The 21,889-nt window shown below is 40.1% G+C and overlaps 1 long non-coding RNA gene across 1 annotated transcript in view; it reads left to right on the top strand.

Annotated features, from left to right (window-relative positions):
- Positions 1-14,085: 14,085 nt before the first annotated feature.
- Positions 14,086-21,889, top strand: part of LOC311598589 — a 35,408-nt gene continuing 27,604 nt past the window's right edge. Inside the window, exon 1 of the long non-coding RNA XR_014779586.1 lies at positions 14,086-14,468. This is a non-coding gene — a long non-coding RNA (uncharacterized lncRNA). The remainder of the gene's footprint in view (positions 14,469-21,889) is intronic.

The raw sequence follows: 21,889 nt of genomic DNA, 5'->3' as shown, positions 1-21,889 counted from the left end.
TCCAAAATGATAGTGCTTGCCTATTTGTAGGCATTTTCTACTAAAGTTCTTATCTCCAAAGGCTATATTTGTGAGTTAGATGGTTAGAGGAGGCCTAATACTCTAAATCAACTACCTACCAAAGTCAGAACTGCCTCAAATATAATTTTTCATAGTCCACATGCTGCCTACTATTGAAGTTACCAATGTAAGAATTTAAATAATGTAGCTGTACTGCAGATGATGATATTACTGTAGCTCTGGAGTGCACATATGGCATGGGCGTAACTCCCTTTCTCTTTCATGATTTATGACACACAAATGCACACTTATGAAATTGGTTTCTGATAAAAGTATTCATTTATTTGCTATTGCCTCAAAATAATCTTGGGCTTTGAGCTAGATGTAAGTGATATTTAGATTCCCCCACACATACTGGCCAGTGGATAATTAAAATGTTTTCTTTTGTAATATCTAAATGTCTTTGAATATTATTGAGCAAATATCTAGATCCTGAGGTAGACTACATCTTAGCTATCTGATACAGAACTTATTATCTCATACAGGCCCTGGTACAATTGCTTGCATATGGTAAACACTCAAGTGTATTGGGAATAATTGCATATCTTTTGAAGCTCTTACATGGCTTAGCAAACTAAATAGAATGGAAAAAGCAATACCAAAAATACAGTGAAAGGACAAAAGGGTATAACATGAATATTACAGATAGATTTTTTTTAGTTTGCTTCTTAATTTGCCCCCCAACTTCCTTTGCCCATACATGCAAATACGTTAGTGAAAAAACAAACATGCACAAGAGAAAATCTTTTCATAAATAGTCTTCTTGCAAATTCTGCACCCTCTCTTCTCTCTCCCCTTTCTCTCTCCCTCTCTCTCTCCCTCCCCTCTCCCTCTCCCTCTCCCTCTCCCTCTCCCTCTCCCTCTCCCTCTCCCTCTCCCTCTCCCTCTCTCTCTCTCTCTCTCTCTCTCTCTCTCTCTCTCTCTCTCTCTGCATTTCTGTGGCACTGAACCGAAACACTCTGCTGATCGCATTGTCATTGTGTTCCCCTGTCTTGCTTCAGCCAGGTTTCTTCTAGGCCATTCCTCTCCTGACCAGTTAGTTGAGACAGGTCTGACTCAGTTCCCCATTGCGTACTAATCTGTTAATGAACAGTAAACACAGACTCTCTACACCCTTGGTGCTTAAGCAACCAAAATGAATTCTGGGACGAAAACAAAAAGAAAAGTCCTCTTTAGACAGCTGACAGATACTCTCCTCTGCTGTTTTACTACACATGTAATAATATCCAGCAAAGCAGGCTTTGGTTTTTTTAGGTTAAATAAATTGTTAAAGGGAAGGGAAAAAATAGAAAACCTTGAGACCATGTATTCCAACTACTGCGGCTGTGAGTTCCGGGTGAGTCACTTCTTTAGGAAATGAAAAGAATGTCAAGTATGTGAAGGTTGCTGATGAGGCTGTAGACCAAAGGATAGCTCCTCAGTGATTTCAAGTTTCCTTCCTGCTTCTTGAAGAAGCGCAGCCATCAGATTTACTGAGGGTTGAGGAGGTGGAGTGGTCAGGAAGAGGGACTGTGTGAAAGGGTGAATGCCTTAAGCTACTAGGTTGGTCCAGGTTCATTTAATTATATGAATCAGAAGGTGTATCTGGGCCTGGTGGTGCAGGCCTGTAATACCACTTACTTTGAAGACTGACTTAGGAGGATGACTGAACAGCTTGATGGGACCTTGTCTCAAAAAATAAAGACAGAAGTTTTCATTAGGAGGGACATAGATCTGGCTAAGTGGCAAAAAACTTCCCCAGCATATGTGATCTCTTATGTCCAAGACTCAGAATTACAAAACAACATATTTAGTAAACTTAAAATGATTTACCAAAAAAAAAAAAAAAAGATGTGTATTCCCATTAATCCAAGAAAGAAATATATGAGAAATTTTGAGGATGAAAAGTTATTGCTTTTGCTCTTATTATCTTATTATTTTATAGTAAAAAGTACAAATAATTCAATGGGAAGATATTGTTAGAACTTTGGCCTGTAATCTTGCCAGAATATGTCTGGTTTCAGGCATCCCTGGCTTCCTACGGGCTGTAGGGTGTGACTGGTATACCCTGCCCTCTACCCTGATTTCCCTGGCCCAGGGGCCTAGGCTTCCCCTCCCCCAGAGGCTCTTCACTATAAAATCCAGACATTTTGCATTGAGCATGCTCTCTCCTCTCTCCCTCTCCCTCTCCCTCTCCCTCCTTCTCTCTCTCTCTCTCTCTCTCTCTCTCTCTCTCTCTCTCTCTCTCTCTCTCTCTCCCTCCCTCTCCCTCCCTCCTTCCCTCCCTCTCTCTTTTCCTCTCACCCTCTCTCCTCCCTCCCCCTCCCCCTTCCATCCCACCCTTTCTCCTTCCTTCTCTCCCTCCCTTCTCTGCTCTCCTCTCTCTTTTCTCTCTCTCCCCTCCCCCTGCATGGTGGCTTCCAATAAACCTGCATAATATACATCTTCATCTTGCCACTAGTTCCTTCTGTTATTTCAATCAGAATGAAGTACAACAAAGCAAAGCAAAACAAAACAACAACAACAACAAAAATGTGGCCATAGTGATGTCTGAGCAGGTAAAAGCTCAAGCCCAATGACCTAAGTTTGATTTCAGGGATCCATATAAATGGTGAGAGGAGAGACCCAACTCCACAAACTGTCTTCTGATTTCTGTGTGTGCTGTAATATGTACATCCTACACACACTAATTACTCATACACTCTAAGAATAACAGAAAAACTAAAAATAAATATTGTTCACAAACTTCCCAAAACCCTTGATGTTCTTCAAGGTTGAGAGTAAACCCGATTAAATAAACTACAGTAAGCGAGGGCAGTGAGAGAAGGTATAGGCCTGACGATACAGAGGGAGTGTCTAGAACAGCTTCATAAGCCCAGGCCTCAGCAAAATAGGCACACCAAGCCTTCAGCGACTTTCACTGTAGTCTGTGAGGGCTGTCACGATGAAATGCCGCAAGCTGGATGTCAGTGAGTCTATTTTTCACAGTTGTAGAGGCTGCAAGGCCAGGGAGAAGGTGTTGGTAAGCTGGGTTTCCTGAAACTTCTCTCCTTGGCCTGTGCTCTGGGTGTGCACATTCTTGATGTCTTTGTACACCCAGACTTCCTTGTCTTTATTAGGACACCAGTCAGAGTGGATGAGGGCCCCTTTAACAACCTTATTTTATTAGTACCTTAATCTCCTCTTTAAAGGCCCTGCCTTTAAATATAGTCTAATCCAAAGCAACTGGTAAATCAAAGGCTTCAATATGTAAATTCTTATTTATTTATTCACTTTACATCTTGGTCGTGGCCCCCTTCCTTCCTTTCCTCCAAGTCCCACCCTCCCTTCTCCTCCCCCCTCCCCTATTCCTCAGAAAAGGGGGCCCCTACCCACCCACTCCAGCTCATCAAGTTGCATCTGGACTGAGCTCGTCCTCTTCCCCTGTGGCCTGGCAGGGCAGTCCCAGTCGGAGGGAAGTGATGGAGAAGCAAGCAACAGAGTCCGTGTCAGAGACGGCCCCCACCACTCCCCTTACTAGGGAACCCACATGAAGCCTGAGCTGCCCATGGCTACATCTATGTACAGGACCTAGGTCCAGCATGGGCCTTAGTTGGTGCTTCAGACTCCACAGGCCCCTCTGGGCCTTGGTTAGTTGGTTCTGTTGGTCTTGTGGAGCTCTTGTCCCCTCTGTGTGTCCTTTTATCCTTCCCTCCACTTTTCCACAAGACACCCTATGATTCACTGTTTGGCTGTGACTCTCAGCATCTGTTTCAAATTGCTGCTGGGTGGAGCCTCTCAGAGGACAGCTATGCGAGGCTCCTGTCTGCAAGCATAGCAGAGGTTAATAGTATCAGACATTGGCTCTCCGTACAACTCATGCTGTAACAAAGAACAGTCAATATGAGTATTTACCTGTTTTTCTTCTAGGAATTTTTCCTAGAAAAAAATACCTAGTACACATGCCAGAAGATGACTACATAAGAATGCTCACTGCATCAGTGAGGGAAATAGCAAAAAAAATTAATAAGTTGCCCAATTATTCATTAGTGGCAGATTTATTTATTTATTTTTGGTTTTTTAAGGCAAGGTTTCTCTGTGTAACAGCCATGGCTGTCCTGGACTCACTTTGTAGACCAGGCTGGCCTTGAACTCACCGACATCACCCTGCCTCTACCTCCCGAGTGCTGGGAGTAAAGATGTGCGCCACCACGCCCAGCTAGTAGCAGATTTATGTCATTAAAATCCAACTGAAGAAATAGAACTTTAGGTCTAAATACACTGCTAAGTCAAAATTTCAAGCTGCAGAACACCATATATGATCTACACTTAAGTTTTAAAATTAAGTAGTTGTGCACACCTAGCAGAATGTCTGAAGGATATATGTCAGCCTGTCAAGAGTAACTACCCCCAAAACATGAACTTTGGAATGATGCCTCGCACTTTTTCATTTGTCCACTTATGTAATTTGAATTCCTGCAATAGATATTTGTTTTGAATCAAAAGTGAAACTAATAATTATTAAAGTATCCTTTGCATACTTAAGTAGATGGGTTTAAAGTCTCTAAAGTTTGACAGTACATTTTCAGCGCCTCACTTGTTAAACATCAGGTATCTACCTGTCAAATATATTTGAACACTTCACAGATAGTACATTCTCATACAATTCAATTCTTGTATCATGGTACTTTGAAAAGTCAGATGATTTTCAAAATTTGCAGAGAATAAGCAAAGTCAACTCTTTTAAAAATGACTTTTGTTTCATATACAGAATGCGGAATTCCATTCACTGGTCAGTACTATATTCCCTCAGCAAATAAATCCCCACCTCTAAATCTAAAACTATGTAAATGTGTAAATATATATGCATTTTCTTTATCAATGTACAAAGTGATTAGGAAGTAGAAAAAAATTCCTTTGTCTTGCATTCCTGTGGCACTAAAATAAGGAGTGGGTGCCAGGAGAGACACTTTTGTTTACCATTTATTGCAGGCAGGACGGTACTGGCTTTTGGAATACTAACACAGCAGTGTTTAGGTCTATAACCTCAGTTACCAAAAGAAAGAGGCATTGATGGACTATGACCACTAATGGCCATCTTTGTGAAAAGTGTACACATACTTATTGTTCCCTGGAAAAAATGAGGACTTTGTACAAAGAGGGTTGTTCGGTGGTAGGAAAAGTGCTTCAAGAGAATTTCTGAAGCAGCAGAACCCTTGATCCCTCTGTCTCCTGGGATCTTATCGTCTCTCTCCAGACAGCACTTAGCCAGCAGTTTATCTCAAAGTGTGACTTCAGGAATCCAGCATAGCATTCGTGTGCCCCTCTACTGATAGTACTTTCACTCATTCAAGTTCCGAATCTTTGTTCCGAATCAGTAGTTTCCAAAGCACAGCCCTCTTGAATCTGTCAGCAGACACATTGCTTGATGTGAATGGGGTTGAAAATTAGTAGGTAGCCCTCTACACAAAGAAACAGAATCAGATGATAGCCATGGCAAGAGGAAGGACAAACTTCCCAGCATTGGCTGAGACATGGTTCTGAACGTAGTGAGAACCTTGGCAGTGAGAACCTTGGTAATGGGAGTTTATTTGACGCTTCCTGAGAGTGGGGTGGACATTCTCAGCTGCCTGGTGTCTCCTATGAGAGGAACCCTGGGTGATAGGAAGGGGAGTGACTGAATAATTGGAAGGGAGGTTTAAGTAGGGGACAGGGATGAGTGGGTAGGAAGAGGAGCTGGAGGGATACTGACAGCAAGGATGATTCAAGAAGCTGTATAGAAACCTGTTTTATAAGCTTCCTAAACACTGGGGCTTGATGTTAAGTCCTATACACTGGCTCTTAAAGAAAATACACACACTTTTGCCACAGGAAATGGAGATATCAAGTAGGTACTAACATAGAGGCTTTCTCCCTGCCTGGCTAGCTTTCATTATACTGGGAGGTGCCATGCAGGCTGCTGCTGGGGAAAAGTCATAAATGTTTTATTCAGATATGAACACTGTCAGCTATAATAACAACCAACATGGCAAGATACCCCACGGGTGAAATAGTACCACTTATTAAGGCTTGCTCCACAAGAGGAAATACGTACCTAATATTGTAAATCTGGCCAAGAACCTGTGTTAGTGGAGTTGGTATGCCCCAGGGATGAATCTACTATTTTTGTTTTTTTATTTTTGTTAAAAGGACACAGTATCAAGCTGCCTCTAAATTAATATCTCTACACCCATGCACTAGTGCTGCTCTCTAGACCTCAGAGATGTTTGCGGTGAACAGCACTTCTTGCAGAAACTCACAACTGATCCAAGTACAGAAAATAAGTGTCTATGAAGTGCTCAGTTGCACGCAGAACCACTATGTCATAATCTCTCCCCTGGGACTCAGGGTCCATTCAGGAAGAGGGGAATGGAAAGGTTGTAAAAGCCATAGGTTAGGGAGCACTGGAGCTAAACAGTATCTTGTGACATGACAGGACTGTTGTAAAACCTCAGAGCAGCTGATTGGACAGGATCAAGCCAGTCAGCATTCCGGCATGAAGAGGGAAGGGATCCATGAGCCCCCACCTCTAGCTGGGGAGCTATGGACAGTTAATGACTTTTAGGACAGTCAGTTTTCTTTAAAGGTATGACTATTGGTAGGTCAAGCAGGCTCCAGTGAGTGCCCACATGCATGAGTGTCTAGGCAGCACAAATTGGTCTTGGTGGATAAAGAGAGAAAGGACACAAAGTTGAGAGGGGTAGAGGAGTTGGGGATGAATATGGACAAAATATATTGTACGCATGTATGACATTCTCAAAGAGTTAATAAAAATATATTTTGAAAAAGAAGAGCACCTCATACGTGAATATTTTCCCAGCTATCTATGTGGGAGTCTGAGCAGCTTTTAAAGGTAACATGAAGGGGGAAGAGAGAATAAGGGGTTTGTGGCTAGAAGGAGCTAGTCAGTTCTTGGCCATCTGACTTTGAACATAACAGCTCTCTCTCACAGAACTGTCAGGAATATGAAATGAAATTACATGAGTAAAGAACTTTATACAGTATCTGACACACAAAAATGACAAAATATACAGCTCCTCTTTAAATGGCCCCTAATTAGTACTCCAGCCGAACTCAAGTCCAGCCTTGATCCTCAGGCTTTTGAGGCCCAAGTGCTGACCTTTGCCCCTTTCCTGCTGATTGTCCTCTAGGCCTTGACCCACTTTGCATATACTTTCCAGCATCGGGATGGACTGCAGCACATATCCTGCACACTGTATCTGGACAACAGTCCCAGCTGAGGGTAGACCAGGGCTCACTGGGCCCTTGAGACTGGATGACATAGATCAGTAGTTTTCTCTCTCTTTCTTTCTTTCTTTCTTTCTTTCTTTCTTTCTTTCTTTCTTTCTTTCAACAGGGTTTCTCTGTGTAGTCTTGGCTGTCCTGGACTTCCTTTGTAGACCAGGCAGGCCTCAAACTCACAGTGATCTTCCTGCCTCTGCCTCCCAAGTGCTGGCATTAAAAGCATGTGCCACCACACCCAGCTGCAGCAGTAGTTTTCAAGGCTTCCTGGGATCTCTTTTTGTTGGGTCTGCGAATTTGAATTTTTATAAATTTCACTGCTTTTCACTTAGAATGTCCATATTACTATGGTTCACTCATTCTTGAGTCCTTGCAGAAAGGCCCAGTATGCTGTATGACCAGAGCCTTGGTAGGCACTTTGAAGATAATAGGTGTTTAATAAATTTTTACTGAGTGATCAAGGCAGTCTGTTCCATGCTGTTCTCTACCTTACATTTTTGTGTGCCATTGAACATAAAATAATGTTAAATAATTATATATATTAGGTTCTTAAGATTTGTTGGTGAGTAATTCAAACTTCTTTCATTCAGCCTGAATCTTGGTAGGGCACTTATTTGGAAGAAAAGTGTGAATGCGTGTTTCATAAAAATAAATGAAACAGCCTATGCAAAGTATGGGGGGGACAATAGTAATGATATTATACCGTACAAATTTTAGTGTCCATAACATCTAATTTGTCCTAGAGAAGAAGGAAGTGGGCAAAGTAACTCTTCAGATGTCACAATGTATGTCAACAGGGAGGAGAAAAGCAAAGAGGGACCCTCAAATCTACTAGCTACATTAGCACAATAAATGGCTTTCTAAACAAGGTCCAACATGTACCTGCAGAACCCAGCACTTAGGAAGCTGAGATAGGAGCACCGCTGTGAGTTTGAGGGCAATCTGAGCTGCAGGCTGGGAGCGAGGAGAAGACCTCTCTCATTTCTTTTTATGAAAGGAAATTTCAAGCATATCTAAAAGATACAAGGAAAGTACAATAAACTTTCTTATCTCCCTTGCAACTTCCATAATTAACATTTTGTTTATATTCCACTTAAATAAGGCAAAAATGGGATTTCCCCCATCATCTTTAAAGAGTGTTTGAAGCTGTGTAAATAGATGCTGTTGTGTTTGTTCAAAGACTCAAAGATACTGTGTATTCCCAGAGCCTGTTTACATATATTTTCAACACTGAGCTAACAATTCTTCTTTCAGTTGGATGATTACAACATCCTAAGCTTGGCACAGTCTCCTGATGAGTGTATATAATAGAGTCACTGTACTTGTCTCTAAAAAAAACAATTTATTTATTTTTCAAACTTTAGAAAATGTGGCTCTGTACCCATCCAGAGTACAAAGGGCCAGTGAGCCCAGCTTGTTGTGGTTTGTGTGTTCAGTGGCTTCAGATGTGCCACCTCCAAGTTAGTCTTATGACAACCCAAAGGGTGTGTTGGTGAGCTTTTCTGGGCTCATTGACATGGAAAGACTGTAAAAGCTTATATTCCAAGGGAAAGCATAAAGGAAATGGCTGGCGGTTTCACGATGAGCACAAGTAATTTCTCAGAATCACTATTATTTACTTGATTCAACTATTTGTTTCATTGTAGAGTGATGTCTCATAATTACTAGGTTTAACTTTCTTACTTTTTTCCACCATTCAAAATAACCACTTTGTACTTTTTACTTTCAGTGCAAGGTCTCTCATCAGTACAGACAGCGGGAAGTAATGTCTAAATGTTAATTAAGCCACCATTTACAGAAGAATCTTCCATATAGCATGCTTTTCAAATACAGTTTCACATTGGACACATTATACTACTCAATACATATTATTTGTTGAATGAAAAGAGGCCGATTGTTTCTAAATATTTTTCTGGACATTCGTTTATACCATATTAATATAGCTTTGGTCATGTTGGGAAAAAAATCTATAACCGATGTGTTCCTTAGGATTCCAAATCTATCTTGACTATCTTTCTAACTGTGACCTCATTTACTTCTACATCATCCTGCCTCAGATCTTATCTAGCAAGCCAATAATACCTAATGTTCATTATCATCCATAACGTCTCCATACTGGAGATTCTCAGACCACTTACCTTCCTTTCTCTAATTATTGCCTCACTCCTGCCTTAACCCTTAGTACTTTCACCATCTAGCCCGCTTCTCCCCAAATCTCAGGCACAATGTATTCCACTGTGCTCTTAACTCTTCACCCTGATGGTGACTTACTATCTTTTTACTAAAGATTTTATTTTTAGTTGTATGTATATATGTATGTCTATATGTACATTTATACATGTGAGTACAGTGGCTCTGGAAGCCAGAAGAGGATGTTGGAGCATCTGGAGCTGCAGTTACAGATGGTTGTAAATACCTAGTGACTGTTACTGAGCATTATTATCCAGCAAAGCACAAAGAGCATTAATGCCCTTCCCTCTGTAGTTTACATAGTTTCTGTGATCACTGATACTCACTCGAATTGTATTCAGTGTTCAGTCAGAGTTAGGCGTGTCTTTTTATTGTAATTTCCAGAACAAGTAACAAAGAGTAAGGCATGGAAGGTGCTTGCTTGATGTGATTCATCATGCACTATTGAAGAGGACTTGGCATCTGTCTCTCCCACTTGATAGTGAAATAAATATGACCATAATTGTCACATTTCCTACCAAAGACATCTGCTAAGCTGGGCAACTGAAGCTGCTTCCTACTGACAGCTTGCTTCAGATTTGGATATCACCATCAAGAAAAAATAGAATTTCTGTATTTACCGCATTACCTAATATGTTGTGTTGACATGTTTCATCTGTGGACCAAAAGGCTTCCCAATAATTCAGTTCAGTATTCAAAATTTTGTATTTGCTTAATGGGTTATTTTTTGGTAAAAATATATATAAATAAGTGCATGTTGTCTACATTGTAGTTTTTAAATCCAGGTCAGAATGGTTTGTCAGCTGATGAGTAAGCCTTCTTTTCTATTCTTCCTACCTCAAATTCTCCTTTTAGAGACTTTTCTTTAGATTCATACACTATGTAAAAAACATACAAAATAATAAGTGTGGTTATTTTGTTACTTTTTAATTATATGTGTCTGTGTACATGAACACAGGTGACTGAAGAGACAAGAGGCATGGTTATCTTGGCACTGAAGTTACAGGTGGCTGTGAGTCACCTGATGTGGATAACAGTAATTGCAGTCAGATCCTGTGGAAGAGTGATGTGTGTTCTTAACTGCTGAGATATCTCTCCATCCCTATTTTAATGTGTTTCTGCATATCAATATTTTTAATGAAAATCTCTACGCACACTTATAATCACAGGATTTAGAAGGTGAAGGCAAGAAGATCAGGAGTTCAAGGCCAGACTCTATTACAAAAGTAGTTTGTGACCAGCCTGGGATACATGAGGCCCTGGTTTTGTTGTTAACAATATGCTAAAATTGACGTATTATTCCTTTGCTTGGTGCTGAAGAATCAAGAAATAGCTGAAGACATAACAACCTCAGGGCAAAGTGAGCAAGGTCCCTAACCCTGAGGCCTAAAATTCTGAAATCTTCATTCATGCCTTGCCCTCTCTGTGGAGGAAAAGGCTGTGTTCTTAGTGGCTTGTGGCCACTCATAGCCTTTTTGACCATATCAGACCACATCCAGGGTAACAGAATGGAGGAATTCGTAGATCACATGGTCTAAGGATAGATAGGCCACAGGATCCCCAACCTAAAGGACTAAGGATCATGTATATGTATGTGCATATATCTCTGTGTGGCTATGTGCAAGTGCCCATGGAGACCAGCAGTGTCTGACTCCAGTGGAAGTGGAGTTCCAGGCAATTGTGAGCCAGTAGGCAAGAGTACTAGGAACCAAATTCAGTCCGTTGCAAGAGCAGTTAATGCTCTTATAACTGTAAAACCATCTCTCATGCCCTATAGTTTTGTTTTCGTGAATAACTTCTAACTTTCCATTCTGTTCCTCTTCTATATCTAGCACAGGAATGTTCAATGAAAGAATACTGGCCTAAGGTACATGGCAGCTTGACTTTCTTATTTTTAATAAAAACAAAACCAAAAACATATCCTCATATCTTACTCTTCCTTTTAAACAATGTTTTATGTATCTGCCATATTTTTGTACAACTACCTATTCCCCAGCCTAAGGCCCTGTGTGTGCTATGTTAGTCCTCTGGCAATGATCAACATTGTCATCTACAACGGTTTTTACTTGCTTTTTGCTTATTCACTTATTATTTTTGTTTTTGTTTTTCGAGACGGTTTCTCTGTGTAGCTGTGGCTGTCCTAGATTCACAGAGTTCCACCTGCCTCTACCTCTCAAGTGCTGGGATTAAAGGCGTGCGCCACCACGCCCGGCTATTTACTTATTTCTTACTAAACATATTAACATTGAAGAACTTTTCTCAAGCACCTCACATAACTACAGTTATGACAACATGTCAGTACTTCACATTGACTGTTTTGAATGATGCAGGTAATGAAAGACAAGTTCCCAGAAGTGACATCATTGGTTAAAGAGGAAATTCTAAACTGCGGTCAAATCACCTTCCATGAAGGTTGTCTTGATCAATGCCTTTGCAGAAGACTCATTTCTTGACATCCAGGACAGTAAAGCATTTGGTAAAAACCTTCAGACTTTGTCTGCTTAATCAAATAGTAGATATGGGATTTTCAGATCCTAATATCTTTTTTCTTAAAACGAGTCAGAATGACTATGTTGCATTTACCACTCTTTGCTATAAGTAGTTTTCTTTATATTTTAATAAGTTCTGTATATGTGAAGATCATTGATTGTCGTGTATTCATGATGATCTCTCAAGTCAGTATCTTAGAGGGGTTTGCCATGAGCACCCGTATTAAGGCTCACATCATACGGAATCCTATTTTCAAAGGCAGTATGTGTTACCGAGTTGGCTTTCATCTAGGTAGAGTCAAATACTCCTAAGAAAGTGTTAATAGTTCTTATCCAAGCAAGTTCTGTTCTGTGGTATGCATCTTCAGCCATCTTGGACTCATCCTGCTCATGGTGTACCACTATATCTTTCTTTCAATGGAGAGCAAAGGTCATTGCCCAAGAGAGGAAAAATAACTGTGGAAGAATATCTTGAGTGGATGTAACAACTGTCAATAAAGCACTGTTTAGCCAACCAGCTGGGCAGAAGGACAGGAGGTAAAAGGCAGGACTTCCTGGAGAGGGGGAGGAGCCAAGAATTGACAGTTGATGGGGGGAAAATGACACATGAAAGTTGAGGAAGAAGGAGGAAGAAGCGTCAGAGGATCAGATTGGCAAGTGCTTGGGATATGTGTATGTTATGAGGTTTAGAGTAGTTTAGTTTACTAGTAGATTAGAATCAGTTTAGATTCTGCCTGGCCTAGTGCTGGCACCTTTACCCTTCAGTCTCTCTCTGTCAGTTATTGGCTTCCTACGCCTAACCAATATAATTTATTGTAACAAGTTGGTGCCCAGTGTATTTAGTGTATTGACACCCTTTTTAAAAAAGGATACTTTGTTATAGTTTGGTGAAGGGAATAGCTCCCTAAGAGCTAAGTCTCTATAACTGAACACTCTAGGATCCTTTTTGGATTTTTTGCTTTGTTTTGTTTTGGTTTGGTTTTGGCTTTTGTTGTTCAGGGAGAAAGGCAGAAAGCTGAGAGATTCCAGGCTAAGTTACCAACAATGGAGAAAGGGGTGAGACAAAAACACCTTCAATAAATGTAAAAACCCAGGTACAAGATGCCTAGGGTATGCATAAGTTTATTTAAGTCTTAATGCCTCTTCTTTTGATCAGGGCAACTGGCTTGTCTCTAAAATGGGATTCATTTTCTCAGGAGACAGGTAGAGGCCTAGTCTATCCATCAGGTGCCACAGAGCCTAGAGAAGGACATTTAGAACTATACAATCTTATTTTGATTTCAATTAAATAATGATTGTATGTTCTTTGGTAATATTATACTTCCTCTTTGAAAAAGGTAAAAATAAAACAGACCTGGATGAAAGGGAGACTGCTAACTTAAGTTAATCTATACGTACATAAATTGAAACTACCGAACCAGCCTCAATTGTTCTGTGCATCCTGCACACCTCATGCATTTATAGTTTTAGAACTGTATAATGCTTGTGAGAAATTATATATTTTCAGAATAAAAGTACCAGACACTGATACTGGATCAGACCTGACAGGATTCATCTTCCAACATGCTGATACGCTTACATCCTGCATTCCTCATGTTCCATCCATCAGAACAGAACAGCTCCTAGGACAGCTTCAAAGAAAGCTCCTGATTCCAGTTGGTCCAACATTTCAGACTGCCCTACACAGGACCTTTATTAAGCCTGAATTTCTCAATATTTGGAGACAGGAGCACAAATGCTATCTCTAGCTTGTTTAACCATTTTCCCATTTTTATTTGGACCCCTACATAGGTATTATTCATCCCAAGTCAGTTAGAAGAAGCCTTAAAAAGAGAAAAACGTCCCATTTCCCTTGAGGGGGATTGGGTAAGGTTTTGGGCTATGGATGTTTATTTTCATTGGGAATTGGTTATGTTATTATTGGTCTTATTCAGAGAAGAGAACGAGATTGGACTCATGGATTTTTCTCTGAGAATATAGAACTATATAGGGATGTTAGGACCAAAGGTAGATTATTGAATCTACTCTTCAACTTAAGGCCTTAGTTGTTACTCTCAAGGCTATTTTTGATTCATTGGTATAGAAGTTTATATATTGATGTAAAATAAGTTTAATTTTAAGTCATTGTACTACTCAATTTTATCACAAGAATATACTCCTAGGTTCAATAGATAGATAAGGTAAATTATTTAGATAAGGTCTTCAAAACCCTCAGAGACCTACAGAATATGGCATTTAAAGAATTTTTTTTTATTGTTTTAGGGATTCTTTGAAAATGAGACAGGTTGACTCCTGGCAACAGCCAGCCTGCCTCAAAGAAGGTAATGAGCATCGAGGAACATCCTTATGGAGATGGCTTCGATGGCTTCAGATGTGGCAAACAAGCCACTGGACAAAAATGTGCTGGTTTTCTGCCACAGATAGAATTCTGTCTGAAATGGGCAAGCTTGGATGCAGGTGGAGTTGATGGCCAAACTCCACTAAGACAGGGTAAGCAAGTCCTCAATAGTCCCTGCTTCACAAATATGTCTGTGAGATATATTGGGCCAAAAGGCTGAAGATGATGCTTCAATGTGTTAAAGAGTTTTGAGTGACTGTTCAGGCAGCAAAGTGTCCCTGTCACTTTTTCATTTTGGAAGCTGTTACTCACGTAATTAAATGTGTTCCTTCTCAAGTCTCTGATGGGTTTGAAGACAGCAAAACATTATAAGTATAACATGAATATAACGATTGTTTTGTGGTTCTTGTGTGTGTATATTGTATATTGTTGTAATGATCGTTTGATCTCTTTAGAATAGGGCCATCATTTCCAAAGAATGTGGCCTTCTCATATTAATCAACTTTCCATCACTGTGACAAAATACCCAAGAAAAATAATCTTAAAGGCTTGTTTTGGCTCACACTTTGGGGCTGTGGCAAAAGACTGCATCATGGAGAAAACACAAGACAGAGGCAGTTGCTTATCTTGTGGTGGCCAGGAAGTAAAAGCAGTAATGCAAACAGGCCAGGATTCCATTATTCCTATCAAAGACATGTTCCAATGACTTAGCTTTCTCTACTAGATGTATTAGTTACTTTTCTGTTGCTGTGATAACATATCATAGTCAGGGCAACTAATAGAATGAAGAGTTTGCGCTTCTGTCTCCAGAGGGGTAGAGTCCATCAAGGCAGAGAAACAGGCATCAGGCAGGTGTGACAACCAGAGCAGAAAACTGAGAGCTCACATTCTCCACCACAAGCTCCAAGCTAAGAGAGGTAACTGCAAGTAGGCTGGGCCTTTAGCTTTCAAATCCCTCCTCCAACCACTATACTCCTTCCAGTAAGGCCATGCCTCCAAAACCTCCCCAAACAGCATCACCAGCTGTGGACCCTGACGCCTATTTAGACTATCAAAACAGACTTCACCCCTTTAAAATTTTACTACCACCAGTAGTGTCACAGGCTGGAGTTTGGCCCTTAGCACATGGGCCTTTGCAGGGGATGTTTATCCAAACCGTGCTATCATGGTACAGTAAATCCAATTTGATCTATGCCTTCTCCAAGTTCCTTTCTTCCTGTCTCTCGGGCACATGTTCAGCCTTCACTAGATTTGCTTCAGCCTAGGATCTTTGCATTAGTGCAGACTTCTTATGATTCCTATAATACAGAGATTGGGAGGGGGAAGAAAAAGAGAAAAAAAGAGAAAGTGGGAGGGGAGGGTAATTTGGTTTCTGCTAGTTATTCAGGTCTCATTTCAAATAAAGCTTTCCATGAGCATTCTATTAAAATATCCCAACCTAGTCTGTCATCTACAACACCTCACTCTTAAAGGCTTGAAGGGCTCTTATTTTACTTGCTTCTTGAATGCCATCACCCTGTTTATGTTTCCCATGGCCAGATCTCTTCAAGTACAACCGAATCTTAATACAAGAAACACTCAATAAATATTTGTTGAGTGAGTAAATTCATTCTTATTCTGAATAATCAGAAAAATATTCCTAGACTTCTGCCTGTAAAGGAATACAAGTTAAAATCAAAATTACTATTTTTTGATGTTTTTCCATATGTCTCAGATTTTTTTGTCATTATGAACTATATCACAGGTTAAGGAATCCCACTTGAATTTTAATTATAGGCTTTGGATATTGTTTCCTTTTCATTATTTTTAATATATATTGAAAAACTGAACAATCTGACCACTCTGTGTATGTGCTGATAGACTATCATGTGTCCATTGCTGAACCATGTTGTTTTGTTTCCTACTTTTTCTAAAAGCACTGATCTGGAAGTTTAACAACCATTATTTTCTCTCTAAAATATGAGTAACCTCAAGTGCAGTCTGTCATATTTTTACTTGTCCCGAGTTGAACGGTGATTGATACTATGAAATGTTCTTGAAACATAAAATCCTTAGAGGGCTTAGTTCTGACCTTTTATAGACCAAGTGGAGTAGTGGTGGTTGCTGTTGTTGTTGTTGTTGTTGTTGCTCCTGTTATTCTTGTTGTTAGGCACGTCTTCTTGACAAGCAGTGATTTCCCTAAGGGTGACCCTGCCCTGCTGAGGCTGCCCTGAGAGAACAGGTTTGAAATGCCTAGCTAACTTAATGAATTTTCCTCGGGAAATGACTTCAAATCTTTTTTTTTTTTTTTAATAAAAATTTCTTTTCAGAACTGAGTCTATGCCATACACTCTTGATGTCATAGCTTTATCCAAAAGTAATTTAAAAATCTTCCAAGATTTATAAGTTTGATCTTTAGGTTAAGATAAATATATGTCTTTCTTCCTCCTGATGAGGCCTCACTTGCCAGCTAAACAGCAAAGCATATGGCTTGCATTAGAGACTCTTATCAGGCTAGGAAGACACACTCCCACTTCCTGCTCATACCATGCTTACGTGCTGGGAAGCTAAATTATGATCATAGCTGCTTGTCTATTTTTAAAGTGCAGTTGCAGTGTGAGTTCCTGGCTGCCTTTTAAAACTGTGGTCACACTGCCACTTTCTCCAAAAGATGATATTTGACAGTATTTCTGTGGCTAAATATAACACATTTTAATACCAATATCTTGCTGGAAATAAATAACGCTTGCTACCTTGCTGGTAAGTTTGTTTGGTAAATAAGATATACAAGAAATTTATAGAGTGAACTGATAGTCTATGGTGCTCGTTTTTAAATAGAAAGACATAGAAGGACAGAGTTTTACGTATAAAATGCTGACATCTTAGTGCAGCTGAGAGTCAGAGTAAGCAAGAAGAAAGGAGACTGAGGTCAAACTGAGAGAAAAGCTCTAGATTTGAGTTATTAATATTCCCATTTGTCAGGTCTCTTTATCTCTTAGACTATAGAAGAGTGCTGCTAGGAGGGCAGGCCAGCGAGCCACAGAATCAGTCTCTTTGAACTGTTTGCCTAGAGCAGAGTTCCTGACGTTATCCTTCAAATGCTACAGCTCTGACATTCTTCTTCACAGCCCAAATTTTGCCTTCAAGAAGTTGAAGCATTTGGGTTCAAACATCTGTTGTTTCTGGATGGCTTTAAAATTCCATCGCAATCCCAAAAATGCTCGAATTGCAAGGCATGTCCTTCTGCAAAGCTTCTCCTCAGTGTCTGCCCGTCTCTCTCACGAATTTTCCAGTAACACTTCATTTGGGCCTTTGACTTCTGTTTAGTTTCTCGCAATACAGCAGAAGCAGAATGTATTTCTTCCACACAAATCCCAGTTTCAAAGACAAAATTTGGGGAATGGAATGCCTTTCTCTGCTGAGTTTATTCTTTATGTTCTTGGAATGTATGTAAATACTTTTCAAAATCAAGATTCTTTAAAAGAAAAAAAAACTTCTTGGACTTGCCAACGCTTGGCTGATCCATACTAATTTCTGCTAGTGCACTGAAAGTTCCCACAAGATGTTTCAGAAAAAGATAAACATAACGGTACTTGTGACTCAAATAAGCATCTTTTTCTGCAATCTCTTTGCACTGTGGCTTTTGCCATTCTTGGTGAGACTGCGACCAGAAACTGGCCGAATGCATTCTGTATTTTGAGAGAAATCTGACAGCTTCCAAAGGATAGAGGAGATTCTTACCTATCTTGGACCAACCTACTGAACTCTGTAATGCATCCCTCCAACACCATTAATCCATTTAAAGGTACAGATGCACTGGTATTTATGACAAGTAGTATTTTGGAGGGCAAGATGCGTCTATGCCAGTATAGCTGGAGTGTGATGTCCTTTAGAAACTTTTAGAGTTGGGCTGTTGACATACTGGTTCCCACTTTTCAGAAAAATGGATCTTGGCATTGATTTCTCTCAAAAAAGTCACAAATATAAAGAAAAAAAATATTCACAAGAGTTTTTTTTCCTCTCAACCCAGTAATTATTATAAGTTAATATAACACGAGCTGTCCTAAAAACTATGTTTTATGAAGTAAATTATTTATAGAAAAATAAACCCTCCAAAAAGTTTTGGCCTTCAAGGGCCTACCATGCTAGTGGTTAAGTCTTGGATACTTACTCTCTGTGCTATGTGATAGTAGCAGCCACCCATCATCTAGTCATTAGCTCTAATCATCCCTTGGCCCTTCCGACCCCTTTATCTCCAGATGCACATACGAGTTGCAAGTCTGTCCCAGCCATTGACTTTCTGGACACCCCACCCCCATTCCTGGCTCTGCTAGTCCACAGAAGAAATGGTGATATTTGGAAGGCTGCCTATCTCAGAGCATGCTCTGTGGTTTCTTCTTTTTCCAAGTTTTTTTTAAAAGCATTGCACACAAATTAAGGCTCTATTCCTTTAAAGAAATCATTACAATTCCTTATCTATTGGCCAGAAGGGATAATATTAGGTTGCATTTCATCTTGTATTATTATGTTTGTGAACATTTAAAACAATCTGAGACTGGATTCCACATTCCTTGACAGAGCCATTTCTTTTTTTCTTTTTCTTTCTTTCTTCTTCTTTTTATTATTTTTTTTATTTTTTAAATAAAAAAATGCCACAAGCCTGTCACTTAGAGCTAGAAATTCAGAATAAGACCTGAAATAAGGCCAACGTATACTGGAAGGCTGACTTTGCCAGTGACTAGTATGACCATTGAATTTGTCTGGTTTCTATGAGCCTTGGTTAAATAAGATAATGTATGTGAGACCATGGAGCAGTGTGTTTATTGCTTAGTTATTAGAAGTATGTATCTCTGCACTGAATCAAAGGACAAAGTGTAACTGTGACCCAGATATTACTTGGATTCTCACAATTTCTGGAATGTGAAGAGTGTCTCTGTGAAAGCACCAAAAGCAAATCTCTGGTGCAAATTATTTACATTAATAGCATATGTTTATACAAAGTAGTTGACCACAGGTCACAGGCATTTCTAAACTTTGTTTTTTAAGTTAATGATTGCCATTTATACACCCAAGCAACGAAATGCAAGATCAACCCCAGCCTGAACAATCTAAGTTTGGGATGAGTCTAGCACCTTATTATCTGTCTAGTTGCAGGACAGCCAGTCTTGCTGATTATCTTTGCGGTGTGGGACTGGTAAGGCTCTCTGGCAGTGGATATTTACTGGCTCATGACACTTTAGAAAACATGCAGGAGATATACATAGATCAATATGTTTGAAAAGAAAGGAGGAGGAAGGAGGGAGACAGAGACAGAGAGGAGAGAAAGGAAGGAAAGGGGGAAAGAAAAGGAGGAAGACTGGAAGGGAAAGGGGGAAAAGGGGGGAAGGGTAGGAAGGGAAGAGAGGTGGGGAGGGAAAAAGAGAGAAGAGAAGTGGAAGGAAGAGAGGAAGAGACAAGAGCCAGAGAGACTTTAAAATACCTTGTTCAGGATTCAAAGACACTTCGTTTGGGGGTGGGGATAATAGACAGGGCCTCACCATGTATATGTAGCCCGAATTAGCCTGCAGTTTGCCATACTCATGCCTCAAGCTTGATTGTTGGGGTTATAGGAGCACACCACCAAGCTTGGCCAGGCTTGATGTTGAATCTTCATATTCAAATGATGTCATTCAAATTATGTCACTTACCTCTCTAGGTATCTGTTTCCTTATTTGTACAAAGATATTAAAAGGACACTTACATAACAATAGCTTTGTGAGGACGAGATCAGATTATGGCAGGAGAGGTTCACTAGTTCACAGAAACCTCAGAGAATTTGAAGGAAAAAAAATACATCAGCATATCTGATACTAAAAAGTACCATGATTAAAAATAAAGGAGTTGTTTAGGATATAGTTAATTATTTGTTGTATTTGACCAATTCCTTTTGATTAGTATCTTTAAAATAAACATAGATAAACTCAATGTTCTGTTTTAACTCTACTACATTTGTCAAGCTCTTAACACAAAAAAGTAAAAGAAGAATCCACCTTCTTCCCTCAGTTGAGAAATTCTATTTCCTCAGGTTTTGCTTGGGGACAGCCATATGCCTGAATGAACATATAATTTTTTTTTATATTTGTATCATGAATTAAGTCTTTGTCAGTCTTCTCATATATGCCCCCCCAGGTCATCAGTTCAGAAATACTTTGATTTTTGGCAACTGACAAATTTATTCAGGTAAAGATATCTAAATGAAATATGTCCAAAGGTTGAATCAAGATGTAACGATCCAGTGTCAAATTTGCCTTTAGCTCATTTTCTGTGTTAGTTAGCTCTCTGTTGTTGTGCTAAACTCGTAAAAGAAACAATATAAAGGGCTAAAGATTTATTTTGGCTTGTCGTTTCAGAGTTTTGGTCCAGGGTCACTTGGGATTGTTGCTTTGGGTCTGCGATAGGGAAAACATCATGGTCGGGGCAGAGCGAGGGTCTGCTCGCCCTGTGGTAACATAGATGTACAAAGAAGGGGCTAGAGTCTCAGCAGCCCCTCGAAGCATACAGCCCCACCCATCGACCCTCCTCCCTGGACTCTTCACCTACTGAAGTTTCTTACACCTCATGGTAGAACTGACTTGAAAGACAAGCCATTGGAACATTCCATATTCGAATTACAGCAATCTCTACTACAGTGTAAGCCAGAGAGCACCTCCAATTGACATCTCCTCACCAGTTGATTAGTGTACTTTAGAGAGTCATGTAGGGTTTCAGTTCTGCTCCAGCCAGCTCTGTTCTTTTCTGATGTGGATCAAACTGAGCATGCAACAGCAGAAACAGTTCAACCAGCCCATTGGTGTGAGGGGATCCTCTACAAGTAATGACAGCAAAGAGGAAAACAGAAGGTCTCAGGCTAGAGTTACCAACCTCTCTCCAGGTGAAAGTAAGATAGTTGTCTTCCTCCAGGACAGAATTCCAAGGACGACACACATACACACACACACACACACACACACACACACACACACACGTCATAAGCATGTCCAATTCTTTTGGAAGCATATTCCAGATAGTCACATAGGGTTTTGGTTCTACTTCAGGCCGATGTAGTTCTCATGCAGGGATAGATGTGATAGTACATGCCTATAGTTCCAGCACGTAGGAGGCTGATACAAAAGGGTTGTGAGTTCCAGGCTAGCTGGCCTACATAGGAGTTAAAGGCCAGCCTAGTCTATATGGAGAGACTCAGTCTCAAAAATAAATTATCAGGGAACACAACACAAAGGCAAAACAAAACCATGAGGTTTATATAGATCATAGCACAAATCTCAAGAGAATCAAGGCCTGGGATCTTTTGTACTAGCCCTGAGAATGAGATAGCACAGCCCATGTGAAGAGAGGGCTAGCTAGTTTTCCAGCATCACATGGTATTCTATTTCCCTATAGTAGACTGCTAAGAAATCTCTGGAGGCCCCGACAGCTGCATCTTGTCTTTAATATGATGCCGGGGTTGGGTGGGGTGGGAGAGAGACTCATAATTCAGAAGAGGCACAGCCTTGAAAAAGCCATTTTGCGTATCTGAACCAGACATGGCATGGGGCTGCTGCTTTTTCAGTCCTAA

The sequence above is a fragment of the Acomys minous genome (assembly GCF_964271855.1).
Source record: "Acomys minous genome assembly, chromosome: 5".
In the NCBI taxonomy this organism is placed as follows: domain Eukaryota; kingdom Metazoa; phylum Chordata; class Mammalia; order Rodentia; family Muridae; genus Acomys; species Acomys minous.
Note: the sequence above shows the minus strand (reverse complement) of the source record. Positions and strands in the feature narration are given on the sequence as shown.